This window comes from Urtica dioica, chromosome 1, assembly GCF_054948205.1.
Source record: "Urtica dioica subsp. dioica isolate 48M chromosome 1, U.dioica_male_clone48M_v1_H2, whole genome shotgun sequence".
NCBI lineage: Eukaryota > Viridiplantae > Streptophyta > Magnoliopsida > Rosales > Urticaceae > Urtica > Urtica dioica.
In genome coordinates this window covers 16,120,850-16,133,248 of record NC_142756.1, presented here as the reverse complement: position 1 = coordinate 16,133,248, position 12,399 = coordinate 16,120,850, and the positions used below count along the sequence as shown (strand labels likewise).

At 38.2% G+C, this 12,399-nt stretch overlaps 2 non-coding genes across 2 annotated transcripts; both read right to left on the bottom strand.

Moving 5' to 3' along the window:
- Positions 1–2,158: 2,158 nt before the first annotated feature.
- LOC149407519 (small nucleolar RNA snoR77Y) lies at positions 2,159–2,243 on the bottom strand. The gene has a single exon (XR_016301828.1). It is a non-coding gene; the product is annotated as a small nucleolar RNA snoR77Y (small nucleolar RNA).
- Positions 2,244–2,275: 32 nt separating this feature from the next.
- LOC149407518 (small nucleolar RNA snoR2/U65) lies at positions 2,276–2,426 on the bottom strand. Its single transcript, XR_016301880.1, has one exon. It is a non-coding gene; the product is annotated as a small nucleolar RNA snoR2/U65 (small nucleolar RNA).
- Between the last annotated feature and the right edge of the window lie 9,973 nt (positions 2,427–12,399).

The window sequence follows — 12,399 nt, the reverse complement described above, 5'->3', positions numbered from 1 at the left end:
CGGGTGGCTATGGAGGCCATCTCTGGAGCCAGTGCGTCCGACCGGTCCCTGATGGAGGAATGGTTGAGGAAATTCTGGAAACTTAAAGTTCCTCCTAAGGTGAAGCTCTTTATCTGGAGAGTTTGTAAGGGCCGGATCCCGACTCGCACCGTGCTGATCAAGATGAAGATCATAACTGACGATCGCTGCCCTATCTGTTCGGGATTGGCTGAGACGGTTCATCACCTCTCTGGGGCTGCAAGTGGAGTAGGAAAGTGTGGAAAGAGGCGGGTTTCGGTGGGATCCTCACGCCGCACAGGGAGGGAGATGCTTTTGACAACATTCTCAGAACGGCTGATTCCCTAGAGGTAAGTAATTTTGAATTCTATATAACTATCATCTGGGAATTGTGGAATCACAGGAACAATGTCGTCTCGGGGGAAAGAGCTTGGAACCAGAAGGAGCTTGTTCAGTGGACTGGGAGTTTCCTCGAAGAGTTCAGAGATGTGAACAAGACTACTGTTCGGGGAGAAGAGAAGAGGACGACCAAGCCTAGATGGATCCCTTCGACGCAAGGAACAATCTCGGTGACTATGGATGCTGCGCTAGATCGGGACCAGAGAGGGTTCGGTGTGGGGTGCATCGCTCGCGACCACACCGGAAGGGTGTTAGCCTCGCAAAAATTTTCCCAAGCTCGGGGTTTTACCCCCCAGCTTGCGGAGGCGTTTGCGGTTCTCCAAGGCGTAGTTTTGGCTAGTAGCATCAGTGGGTCGAGGTTGGAGCTTCATTCGGATTGCTCGGAGGTGGTCAAGGCGGTGGCCGGGGGGGAGACTCCCACGACAGAACTCGGGACGATCTTGCATCAAATCAGGAGAGAGGTAAGCAATTTGATTGAGTTTAAAATTATGCACATTCCTCGTCTATGTAATATTGCGGCTCACAACGTAGCCCGTTTTGCTGTTATCCAAAGTTCAAATTCGAGATGGATGGGGCTTGTCCCTCCTTGCTCGGAAGAGGCTATTAGAGCCGATGATAGAGAGATCCAGTCCCGCACGTTGGGATAGCGTTTTCGGTTGGTTTCCTGTTTTGGTTGCGTGGTTTTGGGTTTGTTTCGCTCTATCTCTTGTAACCACGGTTTTCCTCCGCCATACGTGAGGGCTTTTATGAAATCTCCGTGGCACCGACCACGTTTAAAAAAAAAATGCAACAATGTCAATAAATCTTCAACGATTCCCAGAAATTTTCAGAAATTTTTCCAGATTTTCCTTGCTTCCAAGAATCGTTCTTTCATTGTTTTTTAACTTCAAAGACCATAAACTTTTTTTTTCATGAAAACCATTAAACCCTAATCAAAGTGACAAACTTTTTTCATGACAAAGCTTTTCCACAATCAAAGTGATAGATGAAGGAAAATGATAACAAACCTTCTTTCCACGAGCATGAACCCACTGAAAAACGAGTTGAAGATGAGAGACAGAGACACGAGATGAGACACGAGTTGAGAGAGAGAGAGAGACGAACATGAAAACAGAGGAAGAGAGAGTACTTGTAAACACGCGAGAGAAAGAGGAAGAGAGAGAGAGAGAAGTCTGACTAAATCATAATACGATAAAAAAAAATAATCCCAATTAAAAAGTAATAGAAGTCAAATACTAAAATAAAAAAGAAAACAAAATGTCAATAAAAATGAGGTTATTTTTGTACTTAAAGAAAATAGGTAGTCATATTTTAGGATTAAAATGGACTTATTTGATTTTGGTCCAAAATCATTGTATAAGTCATAGAATAGGAATAATCTCAATATAAAAAGAAGTTGTGCTTCTATATTTATGCATACCTTCTCATTGCTGAGGAATTGTATATGGTATAACTAAAATTAAATCTTGAATTACAGTGAATCGCCTTAAACTGTGATTTGACATCCAAAATTAACCCAGTGCCTTTTTCTTTCGATAAAGTTCATGTAACACTCGAATTTTAACCTTTTGCCTGTTTTCATTTACATATTTCATTCTCTTTCAGTTTCAAACTTCCAATTCTGTCTTCATAAGTTCATACACTTAAAAATTGTCAAGAATATAAAATTTAAGAAAGATTTAAATTTTCAGTAAGGAGCTTGTTATTATTTTTTTTTTTAAATTCGTCCACAACTCATGATCTAATAAAAGACAATTTTGTACTAAATCCTCAATTTAGCCAGTAATTTGACATCAGAAACATGATTTGAGTCGGTAATTCCAACAATTACTAATCCTCATTGGCTTCAGTAATTAATTAATTAAGATTTAACTAATCGAGATGTAATCGCACAAGACGGCTCCGGGGACAATTGAGGAATGAGGTCCACAGGTTCCTATCAAGGGTGCGAAACACAAGATCGTTTTTGGACCAATCATAGCATCGCCGGTCAATGCTCATCTGAGCTACCGTCGACGTGGCATCAATCGGAACCAAACATAAATAATATAAAAGCAAAAAGCCCCTCAGAGACCCGTTTAAAATCAAGCACACAGAAATGCTTCTTCATAGTGAGTTACAACCCTAACCCTAACCCTAATGCGATTTGCGAACCAAGAAAGTTCCACTACAGATGATTGACGGATTTGGTAAATTCCCGAAGAAGTTCATATTATAGACACGAAACCCTAATCCCTCCTCTATCTCTCTCTCTCTTTTCATTTTTTCTTGGGAAATTGCCTCATATAATGCCAAAACAATAACTTTTTTCAATTTCCCACCAAAACCATAATTTGGCCAAAAATGCCACTAACTCATTTGTACAATTACCATTTTACCCTACACTTATTTTTTTCTTACAACCCACACCAACTTGTGTTAATGAGCATTTAAGTTCTCTCTCTCTCTCTCTCTCTCTCTCTCTCTCTCTCTCTCTCTCTCTCTCTCTCTCTCTTTCTCTCTCTCTCTCTCTCTCTCTCTCTCTCTCTCTCTCTCTCTCTCTCCGTCGCTCTAAACCCTCGGCTTCTCTACCCCTACGAGACCCAAGCGTTGAGGGTTTGTCCAAGACCAGCCTGCGCACAAGTTTCGTATCTTGTTTCTTCATTTTCCAAATATTTCGTGGTTTAACAAGTTCTATGTCAATTTTATAGATTGTTTAAAGAGATTAAAATGTTTTGTTTGGTCTGGGTATGTTCACTAGCTTGTCTGAAATCGTCAACAGAGTTCGTCATTTGTTGACTTTAGATGTCAACAATGGACGTCAACTGTTGACATCTGAAGTCAACATATAATGAACTCCATCGACGTCTAAAGTTAACAAATAATAACTCTGCATATGCTTTTTTGTATGTAGTGATAGCGGCTATTTATTTATTATTTAAGCACAGTGGTGTGGTTGAACCTGGTCATTATCATGAGAATGGATCTTTCGGAATTATGGTGCCGAATGAAGTTAAATTTGCTAGTTTGATGCAAATCATTTACGCAAATTTGGGCAAATCATCATCCACTCATACCGTTGGTGTTGCATATGCGATGGCTGGTGCCATGAAACCTGTTGAGATCATCAATGATGATACGTTGAAAGGTTATTTATATTGGAGGAAGAGGATGGAAGATTACACGGAGTAATTACAATTGATATTGGAAGTAAAAGAAATTCCACCCGGGCTCGATTCGCCAAGAATATGGATCCATTCGCAACAGCTGTGATAGTGGTTGCGTTGAAAATCCACCTCAAAGAGTTTCTGACGTGCCATCTATACCCGAGGAGGGCTGTGGTTCGGTCCCAACTCCTGAATCAGTAATTCGTGGTACATTCGGATTGGATGACATTAGGTTGTTAGACTATAGACACAGCGACAACGACAACAACAATGCTCTCCACCACGAAACTCCCCTCCTCCAATACATTCCCCTCCTCCACCACGCAACTCTCCTCCACCAATGAATTTTCGTCCTCCACCACGATCCCCTCCTTCACCACGATCCCCTCCTCCACCACGCAACTCACCTCCACCACGCAACTCCTCTCCTCCACCACGATCCCCTCATTCACCACGATCCTGTCCTCCACCACGCAACTCTCCTCCGCCAATAAATTCCCGTCCTCCATCACGATCCCCTCCTCCACCACGCAACGCCCCTCCTTCACCACGATCCCTTCATTCACCACGATCCCATCCTCCACAACGCAACTCTCCTCCACCAATAAATCCCCGTCCTCCACCACGATCCCCTCCTCCACCACGCAACTCCCCTCATCCACCCCCACAGAACTCCCATCCTCCATCACCGTCTCCGTCGAATTCACATAGCGTCTCAAGCTCATCTAGTAGGAAATGCGCAAACATGGATGACACTCTTATTTTGGATGGTCATTCCCCTGTATTTATTGAGCTCATGCATTGTAGAAGGATAAAAAGACTTTACATAAACACTTGATGTTGTTTGCCATAAACAACAACTTCACGTATAAGGCAAAGAACTCGGAGAAAAACTCCTTGCACGTTGTTTGTGTGGGAGAGCGTTGTAATTGGGCTGTTCAGGGCGTGAGAAAGGCTAACACGCTCATTTTTCAAATTAGAAGGTAAATTCTCTTTATTAAATTATGTATGAAATTGAATCTGTGAGTAATTAGCCCTCTGATTGTTGACATCTAATGTCAACAATAGATGTCAATTGTTGACATCTTATGTCAACAAACAGAGGGCTAATTACTTGCAGATGTCAACAAATGATGGTAATTGTTGATATCTAAACTCAAAAATTGACATTAATGTTTTGAAACTAAGTTTGTAATTTTCATGTTTTAGGTTTGACAATGACTACAGTTGTGCCCTAAACATAAGGCAAAGACATCACCCGCAAGCAACGAGTTCTTTAATAGGAGAGGTGGTGAAGCATAAGTGTATTGATCCAAGCATGGCTATGTGGAAACCGAAAGAGATAATGAACTACATGCAAATGGATTACGGGGTGTCTATGTCTTACATAAAAGCTTGGCGTTCCAGAGAGCAAGCTCTAAAGTCCATCTTGGTCAATTCCCAAGAGTCGTACGCATTCTTACCTAAGCTAAGGTACATGATCGAGACTAAGAATCCAGGTTCTTTATTTGACATTGTCACTGGTGAGGGTGGAGTATTTGTTAGTTTTTTCATGTCATTCGGCCCATGGAGAACGAGGTGGAAGTACCTAAGACCTGTTATTATCGTCGATGGTACTCATTTGAAGAACTATTACAAAAAAATGTTGTATACGGAGTGTGGGATGGACGGAAACAAGCAAATAATACAATAATACAAGCAGTGACTGCATTAAAACTTCGTAAATCTTCAAAGAGGTAGGTCATTTGCAATGAGATAATAGTAAACACAAATAATACAGCTCTCCTTCAGTCGGGCCCACCGAAGCCATTCTACCAATGACAAGTTTTTTTTTCTTTTCATCCAAAATTTTTGCCCCTTGTGCCAGACAAAATGTTCGGGTATCTTCTTATACAATAATTTCCTAGCTTCTTGATCTACCTTGTTTAGATTGAAGAATTCAGTGAGCATACTTTTGCATAATGGAGCAGCTGATAAAACGTCTTCAATAATTGCATTTTCTAGAAAAGTGACCTAATTAAAAATAGTTGTGTTAAAATAATAAATTAAAATGGTGCAGGAAGTTAAAACATTCTTTTTTAACCAAACGATTGTATGGAATACGGTAAATGAATTTGAAGTGGGAGGACGTGCAGAAACATTTCGTTAAGAAGTGAAAAATTCTCCAAGCAGCTTACGGGGAGCAATCCATCTTGCTTGTTTAAGTTGTTTAGTTTCGTCAATATCGGTTTCATCGTGACTCTTTTCAAGCGAGAACATGATACGATCATGACCTTTATACACGTACTTGTATAATTATTTCACGGCCTTAATGGTTGAGAAAATCTCGACATTTAGATGACAATCAATATTAGCCAATAGTCATGGATTATAAGGAATAACCCATCTATTATCGAGCTCTTTTTTTCGAACAATTACTACTGGTCCATTCGAAGGGCGCTTGTAAAGAGGATAAGAGTCTTCGCCAAATTATGAAGAATCAAGAGACGGTCTTGGGTATTGATCTCTGCACTCTCCGTTTTGATTTATAAAAACATTTTTTCGATTCAAATGCCTACAGTGTCCATGCATCATGTGCTTCAAGACAAGTGAATGTAGAAATGGTTGCTCGTGTTGAAGAGGTATCTCTGCGCAAACGAGACGATCTATCTATTTAGCACGGTATATCTTCGAACCAGCCTTTAAAATGATCAAGAAGTAAGCGTGTGGCAATTAAGCCTCTTTTTTGAAACTCAACAACGTAAACATATGCAGCAACCGGGCCAAAAAAAACTTTTCCTTAACAACATATTTTTTAATTGTTCTAGTTTTGCTCTGAAAATCCGAGATGTCAGGTCAAGTCTATTGTGAGCTAATTCAAATGGCTTTAACCGTTGGATTTCTGGCCAATTTGGATTACAAGTGATGGTAAGAAAAATATCTGAGTTTTCTAATTTACGGACTAGAGCTTGCGTCAAGATAGCATCGCTGCATATCTCTTGAACCACCAATAAATGTCCCTAGAAGAACAATGCGCTTACCAACCTCCATACCTCTTGTGCACCCTTGTTGAACATCATCAACAAGACCCTGGTATAAATCAGCCCGAATGTGTTGTAGATTTTCTCGCAAGAAATGTAACCGTCCCATTTTCATTTTAACCAAGGATTAAAATCTCGCATCTCGCGGTCGTACCGGACTTCTAAGTTTTGGGGTATCTCGTCTCGTACCATGGTATCCCATGGTAATTGATGAACGTTTGGGGTATCTCGTACCGTGTGGTAAACCGCATTCCTCGGGCTATACCTCCCAAAAACGGGTATTCCATGGGGTATTTGAATAACTTTTTAATTAGCATTTTGTCTAAATACACAAAAAATTAAATTTTAAAATAAAGTTTTCAACATTTCACACATAGAATTCTAAATAGAGTACAAATCAATACACATGTAATAGAGAGTTCTCAAACAAAGCCACACTAATATCTAAATAAAGAAAACAAATAAAGATACACGTAGTAGAGAGTTATCAGGCTAAACAACACAAAATATAATAAGCGTACTACAAACCAAAGCATAGTAAAAAAAAAAAATAGAGTTCATAGTCATTGTCGATACTCATTGGTAGAGTCTCGGGGCCCTGAAATGTATGAGGTTATTGGTCTTGCATCAGACAATACTCGTACAAAGTCATCATATGAGCATATGTAGTCATATAAGTCTCCACGTGACGATCGTAGTTATACTGATTTAATGCAACATAAAATGAGTATTTTTCAAAACCAGGGGGTAATGAATACGAGGTTAGGTCTCATGTGGATGGTAAAAATCTCTTAAGATGGGAGGAGAGACGGGGATGATGGGGACAGGCACGGGGGTCTACCTGTCTGCATAGAGCCCATTTAGCTATCTATTTACATTTAAGACCAAACATTCAAAAAATTTACATACTAGCCCCTCTATTTAGCTATCTGTCCAAGTTTGATACAGAACCCTTCATTTTGCAGCTAAATATAAATTTTCTCAGTAAAACTCAAAATTTCCTCACACACACTCACAAATACTTGTAAAAACTCGTTTCTGACAGTTTGGTCTCATTTCAAAATCACCATTTACTCATACTACTTCCTTTTTTATTTTGTTTTTATCATTACGTCACAAGCGACCTCTTTGCCAACCTAATCCGAAAGGTCCCGGATTTTGTTGAGATCTGAAAATGGACAGACAAGCAAATACCGACGACACGTCTTTCCTTACACTTGAGGTACACGTTTCAGTTTCGTGTGTATAATTTTACACATATCACTAATTTTTAAAGAGGAAATAGCGGCAAAAAGACCCAATGTTTACGGATTTTAACACTTAAGTACTCATTCTTTAAAAGTTGCGGAAAAAATATCCAAGGTCAAGAATTTGTTCCTGCATTAGTACCCGACCCGTTAAATTGGATGAAATGACACGTGTCACCAGCTCAAAACTTAAAAAAAAAATAATAAATAAATAAAATTAAAAAAAAAAGTAATTTTAATTATTTTTAAATTAAAAAAAAAAATTGCTCTCTCTTTATTTATGGTGGGACTTTATCACACATATTAGAATAAAGATGCAGCAACAACTATTAACGTCTAATATATGTGTCTGTGTGTGTGTGTATATATATATATATATATATATATATATATATATATATATATATATATATGTATATATATATATTTAACACGCCTAATAAATCAACATTTAAAACTTTGAAGAATTAATGACTGTTAAACGTAAGTGATGACAAAATAAGATTATTTTGTTTTTGTTTTTGTTTTTGTTTTTGTTTTTTTACGCATGAGGCTGGACTGATATATTTATGGGTTTTATATTTAAGTGCACATTATGTTAAAAAAAAATATTATTTTGTCATTATTTCTGTTTCAATGTCATTAATTATTCAAAGCCTTAAGTGTTAAATATATTATTATGTGTTTTTTTTTTTTTTTTTTATAAAGAGAGAGCCAAAACCTATAATCAATCCACTTGCAAGAGTTCTACACCAAGCTCTACTTGGATTTCTCAACCTAACTCTATATGCACTTGTGTCTTGTAATACAAAGGTTATGAAAGTGTTTTGTAATAAGAATGATATTTTGTATTTCTGAATATATGGAAGAGAGGACGTTTTATTGCTTTGACCTAATCGGCCATGAAAGTACAAAAGCTTCGATACACACGAGACGTTCGAGAGGTCTTGTTCTCTCCTAACTAAACTCAACATATGAATTTCCAAGATAACTAAAAGAAATAAAATGCAAGACTTAAGTAGTCTGGACCCTCGACTTGTCATGTCACCTGTCACGCGCGCCTCTGGTACGTGACCTATATCGGAGGCCTAACATCGTCATTCATATCATGAGTGACGATGAAAGTTCTATAACATTTGTTATGTCATGTTTTTCTTAGAAGAAAAATGACATCGCAACTCAAAAACGACCCGTGTCCAAGAATAAGGTCAAAGCTCAAAAATAAGGACCATGAAACAGGCCCATTATTGTAAGATCATCGGCTACATGACCAAGTCCACGGTGGAGAAGGGTCCACGATACGAGTAACCTTTATCAACCCATGAGTTCGAGGCCATCTTGAGTTCGTAGCTTGAGTTCAAAGCCATCGTATCTTGAGCTCATGACCATCTCGAGTTCAAGGCCATAGCTTGAGTTCACGGCCATCTTGAGTTGAACGTCATCTTGAGTTCACAATCATTCTTGAGTTCAAGGCCATATCATGGCCACAATGAGCTCACAGCCACAATGAGTTCATGGTGACACGGACCTCACAGCCAAAATGAGTTCACAGACATTATGAGATCACGACTACAAGGATTCACGGCCACGAGGAGTTAACACGTTAGGACAAAAAGAGGATTTAGACGCGACAAACGGCGTGCTTAAAGCCCCAAAAGTTGCGTTTATTATGCATCTTTCAGTTAAACTCTTGATCACCCACTTCTACTACATAAAAAAATAGAAAACGAGGAATGCAAGCTCATGCTAAGCTTATTAACTAGAAACACATATTCCAAGTATAAAAAAAACGCGAGATTTATGCTTGGCTTAATATTGAATAGTGTGCAGTTTGTTCTTCAACTTATTATTCTTGATCATAAAAGTTATTTATTGCACATGTAACTTTGGTGCTCGGATTAATAGGGTGAGAATTACTAATAAATATATTTTATTACTAATAAATATATTTAATTAGTAATATATTTTATTTTGTTTCTTTGTATTTATATAATTATTGTAATTGATTAATTATGTTGATTTAAACAATTTAACCATGTCCTAAATCAATTTGATTTCTAATTTTATCAAATTCTGCCAACGCAGTTTTGTAACGTTACCACAAAAAAATGGCGGAACCTATAAATACTATTATTTATACCCTGCACGGTTTTATTAATAATTTATTTTTATCAATTAAAATTATAATGCCAATTAAAAAATATACATGGCTATGCAATAGAGCATGGTTGCTATTTGTTACAAAAACAGACCAACTAATATGTGCTTTTTTTTTTTTTTTTTTTTGAGAAAACCCGGTGAACCCAGGAAGTAGATTACGGCACTTCTGTAAAACAAGTATCCATCACCTCTGGGGAAACAGACTCCACCCAAGTAGCACGATCAACAAAAACGAAGGCTTTTTTGGCCAAAATATGAGCTATCGAATTACCCTTTCTCGGTAAAAAAAAAAAAGCAAAATTCAACATAGAAAAACTGCCGAGCGATATTCAGTGCCTCATGCACCAGGAGACCTTCTTCTTTCATCCAACGGCAATTCCAGTTCAACAGCTGCACTGCTGTAGCCCAATCGGATTGAATATGGACTCTTGAGCAGCCCAGATCCTTGGCCACTTGAGTCCTTCGGTCGCGGCGAGGAGTTCAACAAATAGAGGAGAGAGATGACTACGGGAAGGGGCGATGAACGAACCCTTGACCCAATGTTATTGTTTATTTTAAAATAATATTACCCATTTTCTCAGACTAGAAAAGCCCTTTGTCTTAAACCCCTCTGGCCATGGTGTTATTATTTGCCCAAAACAGACAAACAAATATGTGCTTATATTTCATATTTGCTTTTATATCTGACAAAACATCACATCAGAACCCTTGACCTAATGTTATTTTTATTTTAAAATATTATTGCCCATTTAACGAGATCGAGTTCGGGCATTATTTTATATATATATATAAACTTGAGCTCAATGCCACGTGTCTCCTTGTTATTGTTCCTATCTTTTTTCATCTATTTATTCGTGAGTATAATGTCAAATTGGTTTAAGTAACACTATTAGAAAATCAATATGTTTCTTTTCACCAAATCCGTATTACATTGCACCTATAAGCTGATCACATGGTTACTCGACACTGGAACAACGAGTTGAAATGAAGACCACGTTTCCGTACGGTATGATACCAGGAAAAAACAGTCCCAGAATCATTTTTAGAATAAACCCTTTTTAATGATTTTGTGGATGATACCAAGAAAACAGAAAATAGGGTCTAGTGGATCCAATATGACCATCTTTATTTACACACACACACACATATATATATATATATATATATATATATATATATATATATATATATATATACTAGTTTTTTAACATCGCGCTACATGCGAATGATTTTAGCATATTATAAATGATAATAACAAGTAAAATTTATAGAGGTTAATTTGTGTTATCAAGATTTGTAAACAATAGGCAACAAAGAAACCAGCAATTAAGAAAAAAAAACCCTTAAAAATCATAAACGAATAATAAAATGTAAAAAATTTATTTTGTACATTGATTAGATTTTCATAGGTAAATAAGACTTGCGTTCGCTTTCCAATGAAATATATATGGAGACACATATAAGGTGAAGGAAAATAAATATCAAAGAGAAACTAATAAAGAAAATATAAAACTAATATACACTCAAAATAATGTATGTTATTGATATAGGCTACGTTTGGTTGGGATTAAAAAGCCTTGTTTTTGTTTTTAGAAAAAACAAAACCACTAGTACAAAAAAGACCTTTGGGTGCGACTTTTTTCGCACCCAAAAGTCAATTTTCGCACCCAAAGATATCTTTAGGTGCGACTTTGAGTGCGACTTTTCCGCACCCGAAAGTCTGCACCTAAAAGTCTTGGGTGCGAAAAGTCGCACCTAAAAGTCTTGGGTGCGAAAAGTCGCACCCAAAAGTCTTGACTTTCGTCGTCCCGAACCGCCGCTGTGGGCTCTGCGTAGCCCGTCCTAATCGAGTCGAGTCTAGACCCTCGATAACAAAACTCATTAACCACTTAACATCAGAAATTAAAACCAACATCACACACGGCCAAGAATACATACACGGCCAAAATAACAACCTCACGGCCAAGTCCAAAATTCACGTCCAATTTATCCAAAAAAATCAAACAATCCATCTTACACATAATCTCAAGCATACCATCAATCCAAGAACACCAAAACCATCTCAAAATCACTAAATCACACGTCCAGAATATTAAAACCCCCAAAATGAATTGCAAACCCTAGATTCACAAATCTAACTCGGGTAAGATCATCTCTCACCTTGTTGCTATGAAATTCGGCCTCCATGATGAGTTCTCGCTCTTTCCCGGCGTCTCTTCCTCGGGCGGCGGCCACAGCGAGCTCGCGGCGGTCCTCGTCTCCTCGGCCACGACGCGCGGTGCTCGGGTTTGATGGTTGGATAGCGCGCGCTCAAGGAAGGAGAGGATGAGAAGAAGATGAAGAAGGAGAGGTGGATGATCGGCCGATTCTCTTGTTGATTGTTGCTGTTTGTTTTTTTTTTTTCTTCTCTCTTGCAGGTGCCGCTCGAGC